This window comes from Rhinopithecus roxellana, chromosome 20 (genome assembly GCF_007565055.1).
Source record: "Rhinopithecus roxellana isolate Shanxi Qingling chromosome 20, ASM756505v1, whole genome shotgun sequence".
In the NCBI taxonomy this organism is placed as follows: domain Eukaryota; kingdom Metazoa; phylum Chordata; class Mammalia; order Primates; family Cercopithecidae; genus Rhinopithecus; species Rhinopithecus roxellana.
Window position 1 is genome coordinate 30,116,463 of NC_044568.1, and position 13,066 is coordinate 30,129,528.

A 13,066-nucleotide genomic window follows, 5' to 3' on the forward strand; every position below is an offset into this window, starting at 1 on the left:
CCCGATCTCCTTGTCCTTATGCCAGAACCACACTATTTTAATTATTGTAGCTTTGTAGTAAGTTTTGAAATTGAAAAGTGTGAGTCCAATCTTGTTCTTTTTCGATGTTGTTTTGGCTAGTCCGGTTCCCTTACCTTTCCATGTGAAGCTTATCAATTTCTGCAAAAAAGATAGTTGGATTTTTTATATAGATTACGTAAACACAGGACGTCTTTCCATTTATTTAGGTCTCCTTTAATATCTCTTAACATTTCTTTGTAGTTTTCAATGTACAAGTACAAGAACCTATGCAAGTCTTACACTTCTTTTGTTAATCCCCTCTACTTTTAAGATAAGGAAACAAGCTCAGAGCAGCTTTAAAATCCATCCTTACTTCTGCTCTTTGGTGAAAACTTTGTACCCTACTAGAATCTATGCTGACCAATTTACCCTGACTTTCAAGAACAATTGAGCCAATAATCTGGATTTAAGATAGTATCCTAATGAATCTAATCTGCAGCCTAGCATATCACTGCCAGTGAAGGTTCCCTGCCAGTGAAGGAAGTACTTGATGCTTCCACAGCTTAAACAAATTTCATGACAATTCACATGTACTGCTAGCATACTAATGGCAGCAGGCTCTTTGCAGGTCCAAAGTTGTTTTAGAGAGAAATAACAAGGGCTGGAACCTAAAGGAATAAAATCCAAGTTAAGGACCTGTGGTGGTTTAAAGCATGTCTGAAATTCTTTGACACTCCTCCCTATCAAGAGGTGGAGTCTAATATCCCCTGCTAGAATACAGACTGGTCTTAGTGACTCCCACAAATAGGATGTGGTGGAATTTACACTTCATGACTTCTGAGCCTAGGTCACAGATAAGAAAACAGTTCCCACCTAACTCTCTGCCTTGGATTCTGGGCCTTGGAACCCAGCCACCATGCTGTGAGAAAGCCTATATGGAAAAACTTCACATAGGCTTTCCAGTGGACAGGTCCTGCCAAGGTCTTAGTCAACACTCAGATACCCAAGTGACAAAGCCTTCAAGATAAGCCCAGCCCCAGTCACAATGATGACAAACACATTAGAGATCCTGAGCACACAAACTGCCCAGCTTAACTCAGTCTACCATCTTAATAATAAATAATAATGTAAGACAATAATAATAAAAGATTGTTGTTGTTTTATGCCTCTAAGTTTGGGTTTATTTGCAACAATAGGTAACTGGAAAAAAATTCTAAGTCAGATTGCAAACTCTACCAAGTACCCAGAACAATTAGGCCAATCATAATTTTGCATACTGTAAAATAGTAACCAAATTACCATAGTAGCTGAATAAGAATTTTAGAGCCTTAGATCCTAAGGGTTAGAAAAGCCCCTTGGGGTTGTATATTTGGACTGTTTGTGTAAAAACATTCACTGTTTTCTTCCTTAAGAATGTGTTCCTGATGACCCAGGAGCTCCCTTAGGCCCCAATGCACAAAATTTTACATTCAGTTAACCCAGTAATACCAGAAAACTTCCTCCTACAGTATGAGGTACATATTTTATTAAATATTTACAATATTTTGAAATGTAAAGAGAAAATAACTTATTCAAAAGGCAAACACACATGAAATTCAGTACTTAGAAACACAATGTAGCCAGCCCAAGGTTCTGTCTTTAACGGTACAAAAAAACAGTTACGGGATGAATTTGGAAATTGTCACCTAAATGTGGCATTTCAAAAGAAACAAGGCTGGGTATGGTGGCTCATGCCTGTAATCCCAGCACTTTGGGAGGCCGAGGTGGGCGAGATCACTTGAGGTCAGGAGCTCAAGACCAGCCTGGCCAACATGGCAAAACCCTGTCTATACTAAAATCACAAAAATTATCCAGGGTTGGTAGCACATGCCTGTAATCCCCGACTAGAGAAGAGACTTGCTTGAACCTGGGGGCAGAGGTTGCAGTGAGCCAAGATCGCACCACTGCACTCCAGCCAGAGCAACAGAGCGAGACTCTGTTTCAAAAAAACAAAAAACAAAAACAAACAAAAACCAAAAAGAAATAAATACTGTACCTGAACTAGAGTAAAATTCACAAATATGTTAATTTATTATCCACTAGTTATTCAAATATCTGGCAACAGCAAGCTATTTAGAAACCCAACCACAATCATAATATGATCTTACATTTTAATGGCAATTTCTACTGTTGGCAATATATATTGTTGTAAGAATTTAAAAATATTTTAAGGGTACAAGACACTCTCAGGAAACTAAATTATTCTATTATTAGCTATTGAACATATTAATAGTAGATGACTAATATCAACAGAACATTTGCTGATTTGATTATTGCAAGATGGTACCTTAACATCTTTATTCTAATATTCACTGAAGATAGCTAAAATAAAGCAACATTTGTTTGGGAGATAGTGATTTGTTGCATAAATCAAAGCTGTTATAGAAAAGATAGGTCTGACTATTTAATTTCACACCTACCATGTAATTCACAAAAGTAACTGGCAGGCATGAGAACTAAATTCACAATCTTCTGCTCATTAACACTGTTTTAAATCCCTGAACTACCCAATCGTATTTCCTAGAAGAACAAGGACTTCACAGTACTACGGTTTGTTCAGTATGGCAAAGATACATAAAATGAAGCAGAATGGTTGGATGGCAGCTTCTATCACAGTTCCATGATGAAAATATAAAAAATGACTTAAGAAGACTAAGTCGTTACTTTAAGTAATAAGCACCATATGGAATAAAAGGGTCACTGAAAGCTTCTTAAACTGAGTAAAGTGGTGCTATGATTGTTATTTATCTGATATTTTAGTGATGGCTTTCTTTATTAGAAAAGCCAAGAGAATAGAACATAAAACCACTTTAAAAAGCTAAAAAAGTCAGGAGTCTGGCAAGATGGCCAAATAGGAACAGCTCTGGTCTGCAACTCCCAGCAACACCAAAGCAGAAGCCAGGTGATTTCTGCATTTTCAATTGAGGTATCTGGCTTATCTCACTGGGACTGGTTAGTTAGACAGTGGGTGCAGCGCACTGAGAGCAAGCTGAAGCAGGGTGGGGCGTCATCTCTCTCGGGTAATGCAAGGCGTCAGGGACCTCCCTCCCCTAGCCAAAGGAGGCCATGAGGGACTACACCGTGAGGAATGGTACACTCTGGCCCAGATACTACGCTTTTCCACAGTCGTTGCAACGCACAGACCAGGAGATTCTCTTGGGTGCCTACGCCACCAGGGCCCTGGGTTTCAAGCACAAAACTGGCTAGCCATTTGGGAAGACAGCGAGCGAGCTGCAGCAGTTTTTTTCATACCTCAGTGGCACCTGGAATGCCAGGGAAACAGAACCGTTCACTCCCCTGGAAAGGGGACTGAAGCCAGGCCACCAAGTGGTCTAGCTCAGCAGATCCCCACCCCCATGGAGCCCAGCAAGCTAAGATCCACTGGCGTGAAATTCTCATTGCCAGTACAGCAGTCTGAAGTCGACCGGGGACGCTCCAGCTTGGTGGGGAAAGGGGCATCCACCATTAATTACTGAGGCTTCAGTAGGTGGTTTTCCCCTCAACAGTGTAAACAAAGCCATGGGGAAGTTCCAACTGGGCGGAGCCCACCACAGCTCAGCAAAGCCACTGTAGTCAGACTACCCCTCTAGATTCCTCCTCTCTGGGTAGGGCATCTCTGAAAAAAAGGCAGCAGCCGCAGTCAGGGGCTTATAGATAAAACTTCCATCTCCCTGGGACAGAGCACCTGGGGGAAGGGGCAGCTGTGGGCGCAGTTTCAGCAGACTTAAATGTCCCTTCCTGCCAGCTCTGAAGAGACCAGCAGGCCTCCCAGCACAGCACTCGAGCTCTGCTAAGGGTCAGACTGCCTCCTCAAGTGGGTTCCTGACCCTTGTGTCTCCTGACTGGGAGATATCTCCCAGCAGGGGCCAACAGACATCTCATACAGGAGAGCTCCAGCTGGCATCTGGTGGGTGCCCCTCTGGGACAAAGCTTCCAGAGGAAGAAACAGGCGGCAATCTTTGCTGTTCTGCCGCCTCCGCTGGTGATACCCAGGCAAACAGGGTCTGGAGTGAACCTCCAGCAAAGTCCAGCAGATCTATGGTAGAGGGGCCTGACTGTTAGAAGCAAAAATAGCAAACAGAAGGGAATAGCATCAATATCAACAAAAAGGACGTCCACTCAGAAACCCCATCCAAAGGTCACCAACATCAAAGACTAAAGGTAGATAAATCCACGAACATGGGGAGAAACCAGTCCAAAAGGCTGAAAATTCCAAAAACCGTTCGCCTCTTCTCCTCCAAAGGATCACAACTCCTTGCCAGCAAGGGAACAAAACTGCATGGAGAATGAGTCTGATGAACCTACAGAAGTAGGCTTCAGAAGGTAGGTAATAACAAAGTCCTCCGAGCTAAAGGAGCATGTTTTAACCCAATGCAAGGAAGCTAAGAACTTTGAAAAAAGGTTAGACGAATTGCTAACTAGAATAACCAGCCTAGAGAAGAACATAAATTACCTGACGAAACTGAAAAACACAGCACAAGATCTTCATTACACATACACAAGTATCAACAGCTGAATCAATCAAGCAGAAGAAAGGATATCAGAGACTGAAGATCAATTTAATGAAATAAAGTGAGAAGACAAGATTAGAGGAAAAACAATGAAAAGGAAAGAACAAAGCCTCCAAGAAATATGGGACTATGTGAAAAGACCAAACCTATGTTTAGCTGGTGTACCTGAAAGCGATGGGGAGAATGGAACCAGGCTGGAAAACACTCTTCAAGATATTATCCAGGAGAACTTCCCCCACCTAGCAAGACAGACCAACATTCAAATTCAGGAAATACAGAGAACACCACAAAGATACTCCTTGAGAAGAATAACACCAAGACACATAATCGTCAGACTCATCAAGGTTGAAATGAAGGAAAAAATGTTAAGGGCAGCCAGAGAGAAAGGCTGGGTTACCCACAAAGGGAAGCCCATCAGACTAACAGCAGATGTCTACAGAAACCCTACAAGCCAGAAGAGAGTGGGGACCAATATTCAACATTCTTTGTTTTATTTTTGTGTTTTTTTGTTTTGTTTTTGTTTTTGAGACGGGGTCTTGCTCTGTCGCAGTGGCACAATCTCAGCTCACTGAAACCTTCACCTCCTGATTTCAATGGGTTCAAGCAATCCTCTGCCTCAGCCTCCCGAGTGCCTGGGATTACAGGCGCCTGCCACCATGCCCAGCTAATTATTGTATTTTTAGTAGAGACAAGGTATCATCATCTTGGCTAGGCTGGTGTCGAACTCCTGACCTCATGATCCACCTGCCCTGGCCTCCCAAAGTGCTGGGATTATAGGCGTGAGCCACCAGGGCCTCAACATTCTTAAAGAAAAGAATTTTAAACCCAGAATTTCATATCCAGCCAAACTAAGCTTCATAAGCGAACAACAAATAAAATCCTTTATAGACAAGCAAATGCTGAGAGACTTTGTCACCACCAGGCCTGCCTTACAAGAGCTCCTGAAGGAAGCACTAAATATGGAAAGGAAAAACTGGTACCAGCCACTGCAAAAACATGTCAAATGGTAAAGACCATCGACACTATGAAGAAACTGCATCAACTAACGGGCAAAATAACCAGCTAACATCATAATGACAGGATCAAATTCACACATAACAATATTAACCTTAAATGTAAATGGGCTAAATGCCCCAATTAAAAAACACAGACTGGAAAATTGGATAAAGACTCAAGACTCAGCAGTGTGCTGCATTCAGGAGATCCATCTCATGTGCAAAGACACATAGGCTCAAAATAAAGGGATGGAGGAGTATTTACCAAGCAAATGGAAAGAAAAAAAAAAACAGGGTTGCAATCCTAGTGTCTGACAAAACAGATTTTAAATCAACAAAGATAAAAAAATACAAAGAAGGCCATTACATAATGGTAAAGGGACCAATGCAACAAGAACAGCTAACTATCCTAAATACATATGCACCCAATACAGGAGCACCCAGATTCATAAAGCAAGTTGTGAGAGACCTACAAAGAGACTTACACTCCCACACCATAATAGTGGAAGACTCTAACACCCGACTGTCAATATTAGACAGATAACGAGACAGAAAATTAACAAGGATATTCAGGACTTGAACTTAGCTCTGGACCAAGCGGACCTAATAGACAGAACTCTACACCCCAAATCAACAGAATATACATTCTTCTCAGCAACACATCACACTTATTCTAAAATTGACCACAGGAATTGGAAGTAAAATACTCCTCAGCAAATGCAAAAGAACAGAAAGCATAACAAACTATCTCTCAAACCACAGTGCAATCAAATTAGAACCCGGGATGAAGAAACTGACTCAAAACCACACAACTACATGGAAACTGAACAACCTGCTCCTGAATGACTACTGCGTACATAACAAAATGAAGGCAGAAATAAAGACGTTCTTTGAAACCACTGAGAACAAAGACAAATGTACCAGAATCTCTGGGACATAGCTAAAGCAGTGTGTAGAGGGAAATTTATAGCACTAAATGCCCAAAGGAGAAAGTGGGAAAGATCTAAAATCGACACCCTAACATCACAATTAAAAGAAGTAGAGAAGCAAGAGCAAACAAATTCAAAAGCTACCAGAAGACAAGAAATAAACAAGATCAGAGGAGAACTGAAGTAGACACACACACACACACACACACACCCTTCAAAAAAATCAATGAATCCAAGAGCTGGTTTTTTGAAAAGATCAACAAAATAGACCACTAGCCAGACTAATAAAGAAGAAAAGAGAGAAGAATCAAATAGACACAATAAAAAATAATAAAGAGATATCACCACTGAACCCACAGAAATACAAATTACCATCAGAGAATAGTATAAATACCTCTATGCAAATAAAGTAGAAAATCTAGAAAAAAATGGAGAAATTCCTAGACACATACACCCTCCCAAGACTAAACCAGGAAGAAGTTGAATCCCTGAACAGACCAATAACAACTTCTGAAATTGAAGCAGTAATTAATAGCCTACCAACCAAAAAAAGCCCAGGACCAGATGAATCCACAGCTGAATTCTACCAGAGGTACAAAGAGGAGCTGGTACCATTCCTTCTGAAACTATTACAAACAATAGAAAAAGAGGGATTCCTCCCTAACTCATTTTATGAGGCCAGCATCATCCTGATAATAAAACCTGGCAGAGACACAACAAAAAAAGATTTCAGGCCAGTAAGCCTGATGAATATCAATGTGAAAATCCTCAATAAAATAGTGGCAAACTGAATCCAACAGTACATCAAAAAGCTTATCTACCACGGTCAAGGTAGCTTTATCCCTGGGATGCAAGGCTGGTTCAACATACACAAATCAATTACATAAACAGAACCAATGTCAAAAACCACATGATTATCTCAATAGATGCAGAAAAGGCCTTTGATGAAATTCAACACGGCTTTATGATAAAAACTCTCAATAAACTAGGTATTGATTGAATGTATCTCAACATAAGAAGAGCTATTTATGACAAACCCACAGTCAATATCATACTGAATGGGCAAAAACTGGAAACATTCCCTTTGAAAATCGGCACAAGACAAGGATGCCCTCTCTCACCACTCCTATTCAACATAGTATTGGAAGTTCTAGTCAGGGCAATCAGGCAAGAGAAAAAAAAATAAAGCGTATTCAAATAGGAATGGAGGAAGTCAAATTGTCTCTGTTCGGAGATGACATGATTGTGCATTTAGAAAACCCCATAGTCTCAGCTCAAAATCTCCTTAAGCTGATAAGCAACTTCAGCAAAGTCTCAGGATATAAAATCAACATGCAAAAATCACAAACATTCCTATACACCAATAATAGACAAAGAGAGAGCCAAATCATGAGTGAACTACAATTCACAATTTCTGGGGGGGGGGGGGGTGGAAAGCAGGGATTGCAATCCTAGTTGCTGATTAAATACCTAGGAATAGAACTTACAAGGGATGTGAAGGACCTCTTCAAGCAGAACTACAAACCACTGCTCAAGAAATAAGAGAGGACACAACCAAATGGAAAAACATTCCATGCTTATGGATAGGGAGAATCAATATCGTGAAAATGGCCATACCACCCAAAGTAATTTATAGATTCAATACTATCCTCATCAAGCTACCATTGACTTTCTTCAAAGAATTAGAAAAAACTACTTTAAAGTTCATATGGAACCAAAAAAGAGCCTGCATAGCCAAGAAAATCCTAAGCAAAAAGAACAAAGCTAGAGGCATCATGCTACCTGACTTCAAACTATGCTACAAGGCTACAGTAACCCAAACAGCATGGTACTGGTACCAAAACAAAGATATAGTACTGTTCACAATAGCAAGGACTTGCCACTGACCCAAATGCCCATCAATGATAGACTACTGGATAAAGAAAATGTAGCACATATACACCATGGAATACTATGCAGCCATAGAACAGGATGAGTTCATGTCCATTGTAGGGACATGGATGAAGCAGGAAACCATCATTCTCAGCAAACTAACACAAGAACAGAAAACCAAACACCGCATGTTCTCAGTCATAAGGGGGAGTTGAACAATGAGAACACATGGACACAGGGAGGGGAACATCACACACCGGGGCCTGTCAGAGGGTGGTGGGCTAGGGGAGGGATAGCATTAGGAGAAATACCTAATGTAGACGATGGGTTGATGGGTGCAGCAAACCACCATGGCACATGTGTACCTATGTAACAAACCTGCACATTTTGCATATGTACCCCAGAACTTTTAAGTATAATTAAAAAGCTAAAAAAAATCAGACTTCAATTCCTTTTGCTTCTGTAGTCCTCTATATATCACAAACACAAGACTTAACAAAGTGAAACAGGAAATTATGCTGTTAAACACAAAGTTCTACTTAGGAGTTTATTTCTGTACATTTGGACACATACGCACATTAGCAAATTATTAAGTACAGTTTTCCTTTTTGTTTCCCAGTAGCCAAAAAAAATCAAAATTAGGGTTTGGAATTCAATTCACATTTTGTAACAAAGACTCATCTCTTCTTCAAAACACACAGGTACAGGTTGAAAGGTAGCCCAAGGAGTAGAAACAACCTTACATTAATGAGGAGGGAGAAATTTAAAGATTAAAATATTTGCATTAAATTTGTAGAGACTGAGAGGACTTCTTTGACGTACAACTCTGGAGATTCAGAATTACTGCTATAATAAACAGGTACCAAAATGATATATGGAGGAAAGTGGAATTAAATATAATAATATAGAATTTAAGAAAGTATGGGCATGCATTAAAAGACTGAGAGACTTAACAGGAAAAAAGAAGAACATTATCCAATATAGCTCCAGACACCTTAGGAAAAATTGAAAGGGGTGTGTTGTTTGAGGAAAAGCAAACAGAAAACTCAGAAGAACAGGAAATGGTTAATTAGGAAACATTTCAAGAGAATCATAGTGAGATCAGAGCAATAGACCCTTAACTGAAGCCCTGGAAAGGGTGAGGCTGCTGTTAGAATGAGGTTTTGATCAATGTAAGGAGAGCATTCTTAACAAAAAAATTCTGGGGTTTATCTAAGAATACTAAACAATTCAAGAATTTGAATTAAAAGGGTACCAGCCAATCTGGGGTTGAAACGGGAGGGCAAACAGGGTCTCACCAAAGCATTAAGCCGAATCAAGCTATACTGATTACTAAGCTACGACATCATCCTTGAAAATTATCACAATTTTATACAGCATTTACACCATGCAGTACTTTCACACTTTAGAGAAACTTTTTATGACTTTGAAATACAATGTGACATAGTAAAAATGATTTTGGAGTTGTGGGCCAATGACATGGAATCCAGTTCTGGTTCTACCACCCATTGAGTTATATGATGTAAGGTGTGGGGGGACCCCAAAGTCTTCTAAACATTTGTTTCCTCCCATATAAACTGCAGTAATGTTCCTGGCCTGGCCTAAACATATTCCATAACTGTCAGTGTCACAGATTGCAATTATTAAAGGACAGCTGGACATGGATGCTGAAGAGATAGCCTCTGACCTCAGAAGAGTACATGTGCATCTTTTGGAGCCCAGGGGTTGAAATCTTCTTTGATACGAGGTGCAACTTAGAAGGGATGTACTCAATGTGGCAAGGAAAGGAAGAGTCAGTCACTTCAACTGAGGCCCTAGTGAGCACCAAGGCAACACTGAAATTATGCTCTGTTCTCTCTCTGACTCCTGGTACAGATGACTGTATAGCACAGAGAAAGGAGAGTGGTAGAGAAAGTGTCAGGCTACAAAGGGAAGTGTAAGTACTTATGGCAAGTATTACTATGTATTAATTCAAGCTGTCTGAAATTATGAGAACACCTTCAGGATATAACAAGGATACTGCATTAAGCAGTAAAGAATAGATCCAATAAACCCCAAATAGTTCTGGGGTATCCTACAGCAGAGACAGACTAAGAGGTGTGACTTGATTCTATCTAGGCTAGTGGCAGCTCTACATTCCACTACATAGGCCTAAGCGCAGAAAGATACTGGCCGCCCACTACCACAGCCGTCACTGCCTCTGTGAGCACATGGAGCTCAATTTTCTTGCAGTTTCAAAATGTATCCTTTGGACATCAGAGGTGATAGATTCAAAACAGAAGACCTGACTTTGGAAACTTTCAAATAAAAAATTAAGGTTAAAGTTCTTTTTGGGAATTTTAAAGTGTTATACTATGGACAATTACAAGATCAATGTCAAATAAAGTATAAAACCCATCATCCAAACTTAAATGACAAACTTCATCTCTTATCCATTTGAACAAAATCAGCTAACTACAATTAAGATTAATTTTGCATGCAAAAGATGGCAAAGAACATCACATAATGATTTTTCAAGCCTTCAAACAAAAATCTTAATGAATCAATTTAAAGACTGGCACCTCAGTTATAGGACTACAAGTTGGAGCCTGTTTTGTCACCAGGGACCTTCTAACACCCTTACTTTCTAGGGTCAGTAGTAACTTTTATTTAAGGTTCTTTCTGAGTTTACTACAGTTTATTTTTATTTTTATTTTTATTTTTGAGATGGAGTCTCATTCTGTCACCCAGGCTGGAGTGCAATGGTGCGATCTCAGCTCACTACAGACTCCGCCTCCCAGGTTCAAGAGATTCTCCTGCCTCAGCCTCCCAAGTACCTGTGATTACAGGCGCATGCCACAATGCCAGCCGAATTTTTGTATTTTTTTTAAGTAGAGACGGGGTGTCACCATGTTGGTCAGGCTGGTCTCAAACTCCCAACCTCAGGTGATCTGCCTGCCTCAGCCTCCCAAAGTGTTGGGATTACAGATGTGAGCCACTGCTCCTGGCCTACTACAGTTTTTATAAACAGAAAAACTCCTAGTCTAAATATTTCACGCTGAAAATAATGGCAACAGGGTCAGACTGACATATTAAAAGCTTATTTAAAAAGGAAGAGATCTGATAATCATATGTACTGAAAAGGTAAATTTTAAAAATCATCGTATCTAATTAGATCCAATTTCTTATTATTTGAGTGATAATCTGGAATGTTGAGAACTTAATTTGGATGAGGGCTGAATTATAACATCATCTATCTAATTTTAGTATTTGCTAGAATCTGTTTAATGTCTGAAATGAACTTTACCACAAATTATTCCTCTACTTCACTGACTTTTTCATTGATTGATACTATTCTGGTCTATACTGTAAAAATTCCTCACATGAATCATAAAACCTATAGAAAAATGTTTCTATGTTAGTTAAGGATTAATCTTAAAGTCCCTTTAATTTAAATATTTTTTATTTTTTATTAAAATGTTCTTAAATGTGTAAGTACACTAGCATTCTAGTGCTTACTTATGTTAGGCATTCAAATGCTTTATATACACTACTACAACAATGACAACGATTATTACAACAATGAAATAAAGTAGAATTATCATCTTTATTTTACAGATGAGAAAACTGAATCATAAAAAGGTCACATAACTTGCTGAGGGTTATATAGCTAGTGATCTGGAGCCAGTTTTTAGTTTACTAAATATCTTATATCAACTTATTTTTGTGTGTGTGATTAGTCTATCAAAAAATATAGACCACTTTGGATTCCTCTTAACCAGTGTTTTCTAGAGTGTTTCTTTTTTCTTTTTCTTTTCTTTTCTTTTTTTTTTTTTAACGGGATCTTGCTCTGTCATGCAGGCAGGAGTGCAGTGGCACGATCTTGGTTTACTGAAACCTCTGCCTCCTGGGTTCAAGCCATTCTCCTGCCTCAGCCTACCCAGTTGCTGGGAATACAGGCATGCACCATCATGCCCAGCTACTTTTTGTATTTTTAGTAAAGACGGGGTTTCACCATGTTGGCCAGGCTGGTCTCGAACTCCTGACCTTGTGATCCTCCTGCCTCAGCCTCCCAAAGTGCTGGGATTACAGGCGTGAGTCACCGTGCCTGGCCTCTAGACTATTTCTTTACTTCATTTAAGTCTCAATAATCCAAACTAACCTACAGTAATAACTTTTAGCTTAAATTCATATATCTTTTAGTGCAACATGGATAGGACTTATTGAACTATATTATTTTGTTATTAAAATATGATCTCCTTGGCATAAAATTAGGATTTAGGAAAGGTACAATCAGTCACTGAAGTTATTTCCTTAACCCGAAGGATTAAAAGAAATTCATAAACTACTAATATCAGCTATCAGCTATTGTTGCTTATTCAAAAGCACTAACCCACAGCTCAAGATGTTGATCACAGATCTTACAGATGACAACGAATGTTAAGTTTTACGTGAACAGTGTAAGAATCTGTGGTCAAGATAAAAATCAGTTCTATAACATGGAAGGAAATTTTATATTCAGTGCATATACAACTGGTGTTTGAAAATTTTAATGTACTTGACATTTCAAATGAGGTAATTTCAAAGAGGAAAAAGAAAATGACTTGGTTGAGCAGAAAGGCCAAGCTGTGGATTAACGATGAAGGCTGATATGCATGTACTGACACGTTGGCAGGTTGGGGAAGACACCTACTCCTGTCTTGCGTCTGTTTATGGGCACTGAGAATGGGCTGTTTTGTGT

At 39.5% G+C, this 13,066-nt stretch overlaps 1 protein-coding gene across 5 annotated transcripts in view; it reads right to left on the bottom strand.

The window, feature by feature from the left end:
- Positions 1 to 13,066, bottom strand: part of PHKB (phosphorylase kinase regulatory subunit beta) — a 255,797-nt gene that overhangs the window by 146,465 nt on the left and 96,266 nt on the right. The gene's annotated exons all lie outside the window — the stretch shown is intronic.